General features: G+C 35.7%; 1 protein-coding gene across 1 annotated transcript in view; it reads right to left on the bottom strand.

Moving 5' to 3' along the window:
- The window catches only part of Spop (speckle type BTB/POZ protein), an 80,522-nt gene that overhangs the window by 29,565 nt on the left and 35,633 nt on the right, over positions 1–15,324 (bottom strand). The window lies entirely within an intron of this gene.

Below are 15,324 nucleotides of genomic sequence, written 5' to 3'. Positions count from 1 at the left end.
TACCTTATTTTATTGTCATCTTTATTACCATTATCTCAAATTATCTTTTTATTTTCTCTCTTGTCTACCGTCTTCCCCAGTAGAAGTTACACTCAACAGAGAACAGAATTTCCCTGTGCCTAGAATGGTAGATGACAGGTATCAAGGTACTCAATTAATATTTGTTACAAGAAATTTATGTTGAATAACTACACTTTTCCACATTAGGATATATTTTTCCTTAGTGAATTTTAGTTAATAAGTTACAAGTTTAGGAGTTGCTGAATAAATGCAGCTATAGAAACCCAGGCATACTTTTGTAACAATAAAACATTTTAAAAAGAAAATCATCAGTTCATCTCATTCCCATTATAAAGAACTTAAGAGTTCATTCCAAAATTATTTATACTCTTATTTAATTTAAAAAAAAATAATTCCAGAAAACTTGAAGAGAAAAGGGAAACTTGAAGGGACATGGGGAAGGGGCTTCCTGAATCCACAAGACAATACTGAGAGAAGCACATTTCTCAGAATAATTCCAAGTACAGAAGGTACTATTTACAGCAGCTGTCAGGAACCCAGCCTAAACCTCAGGTTATTTCAAGTTAAATTCTACATAATAAAATTCCAAAGTATTGATCAAATTAAGGCAGATCATTGGCATTTCCTTAGATCTGAGCTATAATTTTAATATCTGATGCTGGGTTTGATTCCCTTAAAATTGACATGTGGAGAAAGATAACTAACATTAAATACACATATGTGTAAACATGTATCTATGAAGACATGTTTTAAAAATATGTTTAGGCACTTAACTCAAGTTTTTTTAGGCCAGGCTAAGAAGTAGGACCATATTTCCGGCACAGATTCTCTAATTAAGGGTTAAAGTCAGCATGATAATGGTGTGTGCACCTGGGAGGTTGAGGCAGGAAAACCACTTGAGTTCAGGAGTTTGAGGCTGGCCTGGGCAACAAAGCAAAAAACCTGATATCTCAAAAAAAAAAAAAAAAAGAACTGAATTGTTCTTGCTACTGTTATAAAAGTATAATATTAAGTGTGCAAGTCAATACATTTAAGATGTTCCCAGTTTGCAGATATTTCTTAGGCAAGTATAGATTGTGAAATAGTTTTGAGGTTTAGATATGCTTTTGTACATTTTAAAATAGCCTTTTTTCCTTCTTCTCAACCCAAGCATTATACGATAGTGTTTTATAGAAATAGCCTCACTAGTAAGGTTCATCCAAAGTAAGCTGAAGATGACAAGGAGGTACATGATTCTCAAGTCACTGAATGCAGTAGGACAGCAGTGGAATGCTTCCACTGAATCCCCCATTCTTAGTGGCTGTTTACAGCACTGCTGCCCTTCTTACAGATTCTAAATAACTACAAACTGTCCTTGTCCCCAAGGAGATCTTAGCTGCCAGCTCAAAGGTTAGAACATGGAATAATTCTCACTTTTCCAGTAGCAATGCAACTTCTTCAGTTAGCAAAATAATCAGAGCAGAAAAATTTATTGCTGATTTAAGTTAATGACCAGGGAATCATTCCTTCCCCTTAAAAACTATCCATTATGTAAGAGTTATTGATATAGACATATCAGCACAATTCTCTAACCCAAAATATGTCAAGGGGGAATACAATGCATCTTTGTTCCAAATGCAGAGAGGCTTGTCCTGGAAAGGGACAGATGCCACTCATACATCTTGTGAGACTGAGATGTTAACAAGACTTCTGGAGTTTATGTTTTGCTTTTTAATTTAGGCACAAATGACTAGTAAGAGAAATACAACCATGTAACAACATAAGAGGAAAAAAATTACTGTCTGCTTGGATGGAGGATCCAGCAAATAACCATGGCTGCAACAAGCACAAATTTCACAAAGTCTGAGTTAATACCATCAGGTGATGTGTTGCTGCTGTTAATTACAGAACCCCTATAGGGAAGAAAAACTCAACCGGCCGATAAAAGAAAGAAAAAAAGAGAAAGAAAGGAAAGAAGAAAGGAGGGAGGGAGGAAAAGAAAAGGCAAAAAAAGATAGAACTCACGAGATTAAGCTTCTCCACATATCACTTTGAAAAACCATCACTTAGGAGATGTTTAAAATGAAATGACATGAATTCAAACCAAGAAACAAACCTGATTATGCAGGGGCTATTTCACTTCAAAGTGGGTCTCAGTTCCAAAAGAATACATCTTTAGAAATAAGGTTAGGTAAAACCAACCTACCAGCTTTGGCTCCATTTTCACAAACCAGAATCGTGTCAATTTCAATGAATGACTTGGGCAAAATTCTCTAGGGTCACAAAAGGTGAACTTGGGAAAGATGAAGATTTTTAACACATCCCACATGTGGTCAAAGATTTTTTAGGTTGAAAAAACCACTTAAACAACAGCTAGAAAAGAATAAAAATAAATAAATAAAAATGAGGAGTAGGAGGAAAGGCGGGGTAAGGGCAACCCCTATGGTTAAGAAGATTCTATTTATTAAATACTTAATATTCCCAAAGCTGTTTTGAGATTTGAGAGGTTATGGTCTCTTCTTCAACTATGACTAGAAAGAACCTTATAAAATCTAAACAGTGTTGGCTCTAATACTATTTAAGTATGTCCAGTATGCAAAGAATTAAAAAAAGAGTCATTTCATAAAATAAGCAGAGGTTGCACAACCCCGCAGGGTCCTCTGGTCTTACAAAAACCAAATTCAACAGGTGTTTTTCTCTTTGGCCATTTATTAATCTATTTTTTAAAAATATTTTTTTAATTGTAGTTGGACACAATATCTTTATTTATTCTTATGTGGTGCTGAGGATCGAATCCAGTGCCTAACATGTGCAAGGCGGGCGCTCTACCACTGAGCTATAGCCCCAGTCCTCTCTTTGGCCATTTAAACTTTAATCATACCATTTAAAAATATTTCTTGTTAACATTATTTGGCTACAGAAGGGGCCCAAGAAATCTGTTTCAAGGATGAAAGTCTAAATGAGTCTTAGGATATACAATCCGGAATAAGTACATTAACTTGGAAACTAAAAAGGCTCGCATGCTCCAGAGAATTTATTATATTACAAGAGAAACCAATTATGTTGGGCATTAACTACTACTACCTAACAGTACAGAATTCACTATTCTGTGGAGACACATTTTTAGCGAAATATACCTAGACCTTCATCCAACTATAAGGGTGGGAGTGTTTCATCTTCTCCTTTGTGTTCTTAACAGAAGATACCTGACTACTGTTTACGTGGACCATTGTGCCTTACCTGGAAATTATCTGAAGAAAATAAATTCCCTTCTAAAGTTATTAAAAATAAGCCGAATTGTATGCTAAAGTTCTAAGTAGACTAAACTAAATGGAACAAAGGATGGGCAGGAAGTTCTCAGTTTGAAGTGTTCATTCCAAGATTCATTACTCCAGGAAAAAGTAAAACCACACAGGCAGACAAAACAGGGGAAAGTTAGACAGGATGTCTATCCTAACAGAATTTCCTGGCTCCTGATGAACAGTGTCAGAATTTAAGATTAAAATGCATTAACACCTATTTCATCCAAGACTATAAAAACATACATAAGTATTTGAGGCAAAATTCTCATACCATGCTGGACACTATGGTATACACATGTAATTCTGAGTACTCAGAAGGCAGAGGCAGAAGGATCTAAAGTTTGTGGCCAGACTCAGCAACTCAAAGAGACCCTCAGCAACTTAGCAAGACCCTGTCTCAAAATAAAAATAAAAAAGGGATGGAGGTGTAGCTCAATGTAGACTGTTCCTGGATTGAAGCCCCAGTACTGTCACCCTCCACACCAATCTCATACCACAAGTAAAAGTCTCACATTGCAAAGTAAAAATTTTAAGGTGGTAGTCATCTTCATGGGAAGATTTTTTTTTTTTTTAAAGATTAAGGTACAATACCCAAAGGCAGTCTATTAAAAAAAATCAAACTCATTTTATACAGTAAAATGAAGCCTATAACATTGCTTCAAGGTATCTTTTTTAAAAAAAAATTATCATTATAATTTTTTAAAAATAAATTATCATTCTAACTTCCCTAAAGATCTCTTCTAAAGAGAAAAATAATCTTATTCTAAGGCCTCTGTATCATGTATTACCAATCATTGATTAAAATTTTAAATCCAAACATCTTTGTTTCCTTCTACCATCAATGTACAGCCTCATCCCAGTATATAGTAGCCACCAGAAAAGATCTGAATAAGTAATTCTGGTTTATTCCAGGTAGGGATATTTATAATAAAACTTTTTTGAAGTCAGTGATAAAAAAATGTTTAATGCTGTAAAGCTTCATTATTATTAAAAAAAATCATACATGCCTACCTTATGACTTCAACTATACCTACCATTTGCACTGAAATGAAACAGCAGATTACACTCAAGATATGCATTTTTTAGCTATGGTAAATATTTCTATGTATCTCATTCTGCTTTTCCCCCACAACTATGTTTGAAATTAAACTACATTTTTAAAATTCACTCAGTCAAAAGTCAGTAGAAAAACTCTAATTTGTCTAACAAGAAATCTTGTTGGAAACAAAGATAATTAATCAGAGTTAACCGGATTCTGAATCATAAGTCTTTACTTGGGCTATCCTTTAAAGGGAAAAGCTCACAAAAATCAAGTGATTTATCTACAAAGAAATGACTGGTAAAAAGGATTTACTAAACAAAATTATCATTCTTATATCTCATCACTAGTTCTGAATGCTCTATTTTTTAGTCATCTATCAAAAAGATTATGGGGTTGGGGTTGTGGCTCAGCGGTAGAGCACTTGTCTAGAACGTGTAAGACCCTGGATTCGATCCTCAGAACCACATAAAAATAAATAAATAAAATAAAGGTATTGTTTCCAACTACAACTAAAAAATAAAATATTTTAAAAAAGATTATGTATAAAAATGAAAGAAACATCTGAGTTAGCTCTTCCAATGAACTGGCCTATGAGAGCAGCAAAAATAAAACAAATGACTTACCCTATGTCAATATTCACAAGAGAGGAGTGGTCATTTTTGCCAGTTCCCTAACAAAATGCTGAAAGAATTACTATTGAGTTTTTATGTAAAATTCCCTTTAAAAAAAAGTGCTATATGGGGCTGAGGCTGCAGCTTAGCCATAGCGCACTTGCCTGGCACATGTGAGGCACTGGGTTTGATTCTCAGCATTGCATATAAATAAATAAATTAATAAAGTTCTACCAACAACTAAAAAATATATTTTTAAAATTGCTATATGGTTAAATTACTCCAAAACAAGACATATTTAAACAAAGCCATGTACTACCTATGGTTTTAACAAGTAGTTGCCACACTAAGATGGGGAGTGGGCAGGATTTCACTGAAGATTGGGCTATGTTAAGACCTTGTGCTGGGTACAGTGGTGCACGCCATTAATCCCAGCAGCTTGGGAGGCTGAGGCAGGAGGATCCTAGGTTCAAAGCCAGCATCAGCAACAGCAAGGTGCTAAGCAACCAGTGAGCAGAGAGACCCTGTCTCTAAATAAAATACACAATAGGGCGGGGGATTCGGCTCGGTGGTTGAGTGCCCCTGAGTTCAATCTCCAGTAACCCCCCACCCCAAAAAAGACCTTGTATACTGATTATACAAGGGAAAGAAAAGTTCCTTCTGAAGACTAGTGAGATATCTTGGTTAAACAACACCACTACTCTAATAATCTGCCATATCCTAGTAGGTGACTCAAAACAGAAACAAATAAAAGTGGTTGCAAGGCTTCTACGAGCTTAACCTAGGCAGAAAATTCTGACACTGTCTTCCCTTTTATGGGAAAACAAAGTACTGCATTAATCATTTGTAAGTTGTTCTTAAAAAAAATAATATCTCCTGAAACACCAACTTTAACCAGTATGTTGGTACAATTAAGTTTCTTATAGAATATAATAGATTTTGGTAAACCAGTAATGGAATAAGCCATCACCCAAAACTATACTGGTGCCAAAACAGGGCAGTCTTGATCAGATACCATAAAACAAAGCCTACAAATGTGTCAAGTAGTTCAGTTAAAAGTAGCAAGAATCGCCAGGTGTAGTGGTGAGCACTCCTGTATTCACAGCAGATTAGCCTCCAAAGCCAGGAAGATTATGAGTTCAAAGCCAGCTTCAGCAACTTAGACCCTGAGAAATTTAGGAAGACCCTGTCTCTAGATAAAAAGACAAAAAGGTCGAGCAGGGATGTGGCTCAGTGGGAAAGCACCCCTGAGTTCAATCCCTGGTACCAAAAACAAACAAAAAAATGTAGCAGGAATCAGGTGGAACTCATTCAACAAATATTTGCTGAGCACCAACAATGCAAGGTATTTTGGGGGACAGTGGTGAAAGAGACAGGCAAGATGCCTGACCTTCTGCCTTTAAGATCTTATAAGACATTGCTCCTACAGAGAAAATAACCAACTCTGTAAAGTAAAAATGCTCTGAATATCTAGATTCTTAAAGCAGAAATCAATAACTTTAGTTCTTTCCTCTCTTTTATTTAAATTTAAAGTTTTGGTTTCTAGTTAACTTGCCAGAGTTAACATTTTCAGGTTCAACGAACTGGCCAATGTTAAAAGAGTCTGAGACTGTAGTTGAGTGGTTTCGGCATTTGTCAGGCATTTGTGAGGCTTTGGGTTTGATCTCCAGCCCCCCCCCACACACATACACAGACACAAGGACTAGGAGAAATAAGGCCACTCTGATTGTGCTGACAGGACAAACTGGTGCTTCTCCTTTGGAAAACAGTTTATTATTTTTTTCAATTTTTAATTAACACACAATAATTACACGTATTTGTGGAACACTGATATTTCAATACACATTTAGTGTGTAATGATTATTATATCACAGTAATTGACACATCCATCACCTCAAATATTTATCATTTTTCCTGCTGAGTACAAAACAATTTAATATTATATTATGTTATAATATAATATAATAACACTAAAGATCCAACAATTCCATTCCCAAATGGCCTAGAGAAACTTCTGTACAATAATACGAAACTACTAGCACATGTTAGCAAGAATGTTCATAACAGCCTCTTTCATAACAGCTAATTAGAAATAATTCACATGTCCATTAACAGAATGGATAAGTTACAGTATATTCACATTGTAGAATGTTATATAGCAATAAGACATTGCTCCTAGAGAGAAAATAACCAACTCTATAAAGTAAAAATGCATTATAGTTCTACATAACCATATATTGTTAGGTTCTGAAAGAAGACACCAAAAAAAAAAAAAAAAAGGAAAAAAATCACATTTAAAAGAAATTAAAAGCCAGGTACAGTGATGCATGCCTGTAATCCCAGCAACTTGGGCGGGAGGGTGGGTGGAGGGAGGTGGGTGCTGAAGCAGGAGGATCACAAATTCAAACACAGCCTCAGCAACTTAGTGAGGCCCTAAGCAACTCAGCAAGACCCTGTCTCGAATAAAATATAAAAAGGGGCTGAGGATGTGGCTCAGTAGTTAAGTGCCCCTGGGTTAAATCCCTGATACCAGAAAAAAAGAAGAAGGAATGCTTTATTTAAAAAGCCAAAGAGCAATTATGACAAATTCTATGAACTCAAGTCCTCTTTATTCACTGTTTCCCACCCTTACTCCACAGAGAAATCTTATTGCAATGAATTTTATGTATCCTTCCAGAGCAGTGTATGTGAATCTGTGTATAAAAATGTATTGCTTCATGTGTTTAATTTTTACATAATGAATTATGTGAGTATATATACATGTGTATATGTATATATATGTAGACATTTTATAGCAGTCATTTTGTTTTCATTTATTCTTGTTTTCTAAAATCTATGTGGGTATGCTAGGTTTCCCCATTTAACTTCACAGAATCAATATTTCAGCACTTCTACAACTTCTTAGATGAATATTTGAACGTTTTCACTTCTTTATTTTTTAATGTAGTTGCCGATTTATTTATTTATTTATTTATTTATTGGGTGCTGAGGATCGAACCTAGGGCCTCGCATGTGCAAGGCGAGCACTCTACTGTTGAGCCACAACCCCAGCCCCCCCCAATAGCTGTTTTTTATAAACTTCAGTTTTCTTTCCCCTTTTCCTAAGTTTTAATTTACTAATTTTTTTTGGGGGGGAGGGGGGTTTGGGGTTGAACCCAGGGCTTTGTATATATGAGGCAAGCACTCTACCAAATGAGCTATATCTCCAGCCCCTCATTTACTACTTTTTAACTCCTATAATATTTTAACCCACTAACTGTGAAACTATTTAGTGATCTGTAGAATCCAGTTCATGTGATTTTTGTGTCTCCTTAACATGATTCAGACACAGCTATTTAGCAGTTTCTTAGAGCATTCTAAGCCAAAGGAAGCATTTTAAAAGATAGGCCTTACATTGTTATTGTGTTAGAATTATTACATATAAATTTTGTTCAAATTTTATGACAGTTTCCAGAATAGAAAACAAAACTCCATGGTGTTAATGTTCCAAGAAGAACATATTCTTCTAAATAAAAATTTAAGATAGGAACATATCCTTCAAAGGATTATATGTTTCAGTGACCAGTGATTTAACAATTTTTTTCATAGGTGTCTTTAATCCATGTATTTTATTCATTATTGTGAGGTTGAGTATATTTTTTACTTTTATACTGCATGTCTTTACTCCTTTAAACCTGGATCCCATTCAGAGTTTCCAGTACTTGGAATCCTGAAGTGTTACAAATGAAAACTGTTACTCTTCTCTAATAACACACTCTGCCTGCGCAAGTGTTTGAGGAGGACTTCCTTTCTTAACAACTAGTTTGGGCAGCCACCTGTCTCATGAATATATGAACTATCTTTAAGAATTTGAAGGGAATTTATATGCTGAGTATTTTTTTTAAACAACCAGTAGGAGCTTAAAATGGAAATCAGAGTAATAAATATAACTAGAATTTTAGATGCCTGTGTATTTCTTCTCAGATCTGTTCTTAAAATATGGCTCAGGTCATAAGTATTTTGGTTAGAAAGTTCCTTTGGATCTAGGCTTACTCTGATTTTAACATGGACGAAATATTCCATCAAGGGTATGAGTGCTATCTGTATACTCAGACATACCCGTCATGTTACCCAGTAGGCAGTTTTGCTTACTGAATGATCCTTCTTTATGCCACTGTAATCACTGAATGAAGTTTGTTGCCTGCTCTTTGTCATATCATCGCCACATTTTATGCAGCAGAAAAAAAATGTTCCTATCTTAAATCTTTATTTAGAACAATATCATATTCTTATTAAAACACTAACACCATGGAGTTTTGTTTTCCCTTCTACTCTGAACTCTGCTATAAATTTTTTTAGTTCTTAAGTCAAAAATATTTTTTTTCAAACCATAGTTGCCCTCTTGGGATATTTCATCTGCATACATAATAAGTTTTTATTGTTTCTGTAGGAGTCAGAATAAAATATAAAGAAATTTCTTCTTGAAGTTATATTTTGTTTGCATGATTCTTCAAATATTTTTTCTGACTATAAAAATAAAATGTGCTAATTTTTTACAAGCTTAAAAAAATAGCAAGAAGTATAAAGGAAGCATGCACTCAGTCTTAATGTTATATATTGTCAAGTGGTTCTCGTAACAGTTATGCCAGTTTACACCACACCAGGAATATATGAGTGTTCTTGTCTCTTTTTGCCCTCAACAATATTGTTGTTATTAAAATAGGTGTTACACATTTGTTAGGGGAAATATATAATTATGTTTGTATTATCTTTTTAGAAGTCTTCTTTTTTTTCTTCTGGTACCAGGGATTAAGCCCAGGGATGCCTAACTACTAAGCCACATCCCCAGCCCTTTTTATTTTTTATTTTGAGACAGGGTCTCTTTAAGTTACCCATGGCCTTGCTAAATTCTGAGGCTGGCTCTGAACTTGTAATCCTCCTGCCTCAGCCTTCCAAGCCACTGGGATTATAGGCATGTACCACCACACTGGACTTAATAAAACATTTCAAATCAATGAATTCAGGGAATGGTAAAGTAGAAAAGCTTTAAAAACAACAACAAAAGCAGGGAATGGTGATGCATGCCTGAATCCCAAGCTGAGGCAGGAGGATCCCAGTTCATGGCCAGCCCAGAGAATTTACTAAGACCATCTCAAAATAAAAAATAAAAGGGCTAGGGATGTGACTGAATAAAAGAGCATCCTTGAGCTCAATTCCTAATACCAGGAAAAAAAAAATGTACGTCAAAAACAAACAAAACTCAGAACATCAGAACTGTTTTTTTTTTTTTTTTGAGATGGGTTTTGCTATTGTGCAGGTTGGCCTCAAGAACTCAAGAGATCCTCCTGGGTAAGCACAATGGGGCAGGAGGATCTTAAGTTCAAGGTGTGTCTCTGCATCTTAGAGGGGCCCTAAGTAATTTAGCGAGGCCCTGTCCAAAATAAAATATATAGCGAAACACTGAACAACTTAGTGAGTCTCTATAAATAAAATACAAAATAGGGCTGAAGATGTGGCTCAGTGGTCAAGTGTCCTGAGTTCAATCCCCAGTATCAAAATAAACAAACAAATATCTACATATTTATATTTGAACTATATATCTCAGTGGTAAAGTGCCCCTAGGGTTAAATCCTCAGTACCTCCCACTGCCCCCCGCAAAAAGAGATCTTCCTTCCTCAGACTCTCCAGCAACTGGGACTATAGGTGTGTGCCACAATGCCCAGCCGGAGTAATATTTTATTTTATTGAATACTTTTTTTTTGGTACTGGGGATCGAAGCCAGTACTATTATACCACTGAGCTACACCCCAGCGCCCCCCCCCCCCGACTTTTTTGAGACAGGGTCTTACTAAATAACTTAGGACCTCAATAAATTGCTGAGGCTGCCCTCAAACTTGCCATCCTCCTGCCTCAGTCTTCCAAGTCACTGGAATTACAGGCATGTGCCACTGTGCCCAGTGAGAACAGTCAATACTGTAGTCTAAATCAAAAATTTAAAAAGGCAATGAATTGTCCAAATTATCTTATTAGTGAAAATCCTATGTTGGTAAAATATTTTTCCTATAGTTGATGGGAATTATATAGCACTGAGGTTACTTAGGCAAAGGGAATAAACATACACTTTAGTAAGAAAGCACTTCTTAAATAAAAATAATGCTCAGAAGCAATCCAACAGATCTTTGGAGAGACTGTAAATCCTTATAAGGAAACTGTTACCACAGAGCACCTTCTCTTTCCTCTCCACCATTCTAACTTCCTAAAGTAATTTGTCCTCCCTTTCCTCAATTTTATTTAATTATCTGTAAGGACCAATTCCTCCTCCTCTAATCATCTCAAATTTTAGTATCTGTAAACTCAAAGACAGATTTAAGAAAGAACACTTGAGACTTTTTTGTCCTTTGCTTTCTTGAAATAATTTAAGTCTTTTCTTTCAAATGTTTTGTCCTCTCTCTTCCTTTTACATGTCCTGTTCCAAAATATTTTTTTTTCCTCTTCCCTTCTCTCAATGACCAACTGCTTTAAACTGCCAGCATGCCTCTGGCATATTTATACTTTTCACTTAAAGGAAAAGATATTCCCAAATAAACCAAATAACATCCCACTCCACAGCCCGAAGGTAAAATAAAGCGGCAAAAAAGTTAAAAAGTAAAAAACACTACCCCCCCTTTTTTGCTGCTTTTCATTTTAGCATTATGTTTAGAAATAAATTTCTGACTATCAAATAAGGAAGTAAAATCAAACTTGTACACTTTATTTTTATAGCATTTAAATTTATTCAGGGTCATCTGTTTCACAAATCCCTTTGACTAAGAATTATAAAGCCATTTAGAATACGTCTATACAGTTGAGTACTACAGTCTAATGGAAATCACAACCTCAAAATTCACAGAAGACTTACAACCTGTGCACTCCCACCCCCAACCTTCTGGTCTCCTCTAAGGCCTTCCAAAGACCTTTTGCATTAAATGCTGCAGCTGTGTAACACACCCCTCAAAAGTAGTACTGTTTTCAAAGCTTCATGGTCTTCAGAGTACTCTCACATTCATGATCTTATTTGGGATTTTCAACAGTTCTGTGAGCCATGCAGGGCAAGTATTTTACAAATAAGGAAACAAAGATTTCTATTTGTCATGGTCACATTCGTATTAAGGGACTTGGATTAGAATGCAAATCTTTTAACTACTAATCCAGTACTTTTTAATTCTATGATTTGCTGATTCTTAGATCAAGTATAGTCTTTTATTCAACATGCAGAAATTGGAAAAATATGAGAAGACACATTAATATAATATAGCTTTCAATTCTGGTTTTAATTTTCAAGTGACAACTCTACAAATGCTTTTTAGTTCTAATGAATACTAAACACCCTTATTAATGGAGACCTCAGAAAATCATTGATGGGTTTTTGCCTACTTCCAAGACTGAACTTAGAAACAAACCCTATATCCTCTCCTCCAACCCCATCCTGCAGTACTGGGAAATTGAACTCAGGGACACTCTTCCACTGACTTGCACCCCCAGCCCTTTCTTTTATTTTTGAGATAGGGTTTTGCTCAGTTGCTGAGGCTGGCTTCAAACTTGGGATTCTCCTCCTCAGCCTCCTGAGTTGCTGGGATTACAGGTGAGTACCACCATGCCCAGCTACGCCCTAATTCTTTTACAATGGCTTTTAATGCATTAGCACCTCATCATCTTTAATTTAAAAAATAAAACATCTAAACAAGCACAGTGGAGCACACCTATAATCCCAGCAACTCAGAAGGCTAAGACAGAAGGATCCCAAGTTCTAGACCAGCCCTGCAACTTAGCATGACCCTGTCTAAAAAAAAAAAAAAAATTAAGAAGGCCTGGGGAGGTAGCTCAGTGGTAGAGTGCCCCTGGGTTCAATCTCTACTACAAAAGATTAATTAATTAAAAAGTACTCTAACATGCTGGAGTAATTTTCTAGTCTGAGTTTCTAAGAAGCCAATGTCTTTCCTCCCTAGAGATTTCTATCACTTTTTTGCCATAAGCCTATAGAATTAAAAAGCACAATTTCCACAATTTCTTAATTATATTCATTTGAGGTGTCTAAAATGACTAAAATTCTAACTGGCACTATCTTCAACCAAGACGCTCAAGCCAAGAACCCTATCTTTTCATATTCTATCAATCAGCAAGACTTGTAAGCTGTGCTGCTTCTCAATTACCCATTTCTGTTCAAGCCACCATTTTCTCTCACCTGACCAGATTTTAATGGTTCCTAACTGATCTCCCAGCTTCTTTTGCACCAATCTGTTCTCCACATAGCAGGCATAGGAAGCTTTTAAAATGTTAATCAAACTATGTACCTCCTCCATTTAACCACATTTAGAATAAAATTCAATGTCTTTAACTCTATAGGGTCCTCATAAAAGAGCTGTCCCATGATACCAAATTCATCACCTACCCCTGCCTCTTACTACTCACCTGACCAAACACACTACTGGCCTTCTTTCTAAACAAGCAAAGCTTGTTTCCATCTCAGGGACTTTACACACTCTTTCCTTCAGCCTGGAAGACTCTTCTAGATCTTCTCATTGCTGCCGCTTGTTATTCAGGCTTCAGTTCAAAAGTCACATCTTTGACCATAATCAAAATGAGTAGAACTACCCTGCTCCTCTATGAATTTATTTCATATGAATTTACTCACTACACCATCTACAGTCTAGCCTGATAATCTTCTGGGTGCACTTAAAATAATGACTTCTATTCCTGCTGACTTAAGAACTAGAGCCTGTACAGTGGGGCTCTGTTAAGATAATGCCCATATATCAAGTCAGAAGCAGCTCCCTGGTCTTGACTTTTTAGCACTCAACAGAATCTCTATCAAAATTTCTTTTTCCTTTGAGTATAAAGTTTTTAAACAAAGTCATACTCTAATATCTGAAAATTCTCTGATAATATTATTCAGGCCTTTCTTTTTGAAAACTGTAAAACCACATCTCTAGACTCTGCCTTTACTTTTTATTTGCCTTAAAAAATCACTAGTTTAGGGCTGGGAGTATAGCCCAGTGATAGAGAACCTGCCTAGCATGTACAAGACCCTGGGTTCAAACCCTGAACTTTAAAAAAGAAAAAAAAAATCACTAGTTTTTCTGACTACTAAATCTTATTCTATTCAGTTCTCAGCACTGCAAAAAAAAAAAAAAGAAAGAAAAATCACTATTTTTTGCTCACTAAGTCTTATTCTGTAGGATACAGATAGTTTGTTTTCTTTTAATTAAACAAAAAACCTGATCATAATGGAACCAGAGAGCTGGGGTTATTTTCCAGAATGGAAACTGGCTTACAAATAAAAAAGTGTAGAGACATGAGGTTTTTTTTTTCTGGTGAGGTGTTTTTTGTTGTTGTTGTTGCACTGGGAATTGAACCCAGGAGCACTAAACCACTGAACTACATCCCCAGCCCTTTTTTATATTTCATTTAGAGACAGGGTGTTGCTGAATTGCTTAGTGCCTCATGAAGAAGTTGAGGCTGCTTTGAACTCACAATCCTCCTGCCTCAGTTTCTTAACCCCCCCGGGATTATAGGCATTCTCCATTGTGCCCAGCAAGACATGAGTATTTTTAGAGATGAAAATATAAACAATACCATTTTAAATAAATATTTTATAGGGTTATAGTAAAAAATCAAGAAAACTGTTAATACCCCATGATTATCCAGAAGTAAAAGACAAAGCTGATTTGAATAAAGTAAAAAAAAAATGAACTGAGGATGTGGTTTAATAGTAGAGAGCAGGCAAGTACAAGGCCTTAGGCTTGATCCCCACGCACCACCACCAAAAAATGTGTATTTTGAATAAAATGAAAGAAGTTCTTTCAATTGGATTACTCTTCAAGGACAAGGACTGTACCCAGAGCATCTTGTATTATGTCTGGCACACAGAAGGTGCTTCATAAATGTTTGATGAATAAAGGAATTAATAAAACAAATCTAGAACTATATTTTGTTTTAGAGATCAGGAAACTGAACCCCAAACCAGAATAGTGGCTTGCCCAATGATGTATTTATTACATGCAGAAGAGCAAAGACCAGAAGTCAGACTATCATTCCCCACAGTTTTGCTATAAAAAGGAGATGTTGGGCTCAAGAATTTCTTTCTTTAAAAAAAAAAAAAAATCTTTATTTTGTTTGTTTTTATGTGGTGCTGAGGACTGAACTCAGTGCCTCACATGCGCAAGGCTAGTGCTCTGCCACTGAGCCACAACCCCAGCCCCAAGGAATCAAGTATTTCAAAGTGAGTAAAATGAAAAATAATACATTAGTGAGATACAATCAGGCTATAATTAAGGATGTCAGGCTCAATGACAGATAAACTGTAATAACTCAAGAAAGATATTGGTGAGGCACTATGTAGAATCAAGGAACC

This window comes from Marmota flaviventris, chromosome 17, assembly GCF_047511675.1.
Source record: "Marmota flaviventris isolate mMarFla1 chromosome 17, mMarFla1.hap1, whole genome shotgun sequence".
NCBI classification, from domain to species: Eukaryota; Metazoa; Chordata; class Mammalia; order Rodentia; family Sciuridae; genus Marmota; species Marmota flaviventris.
The sequence above is the reverse complement of the archived record's forward strand: the minus strand, read 5'-3'. Positions and strand labels throughout refer to the sequence as shown.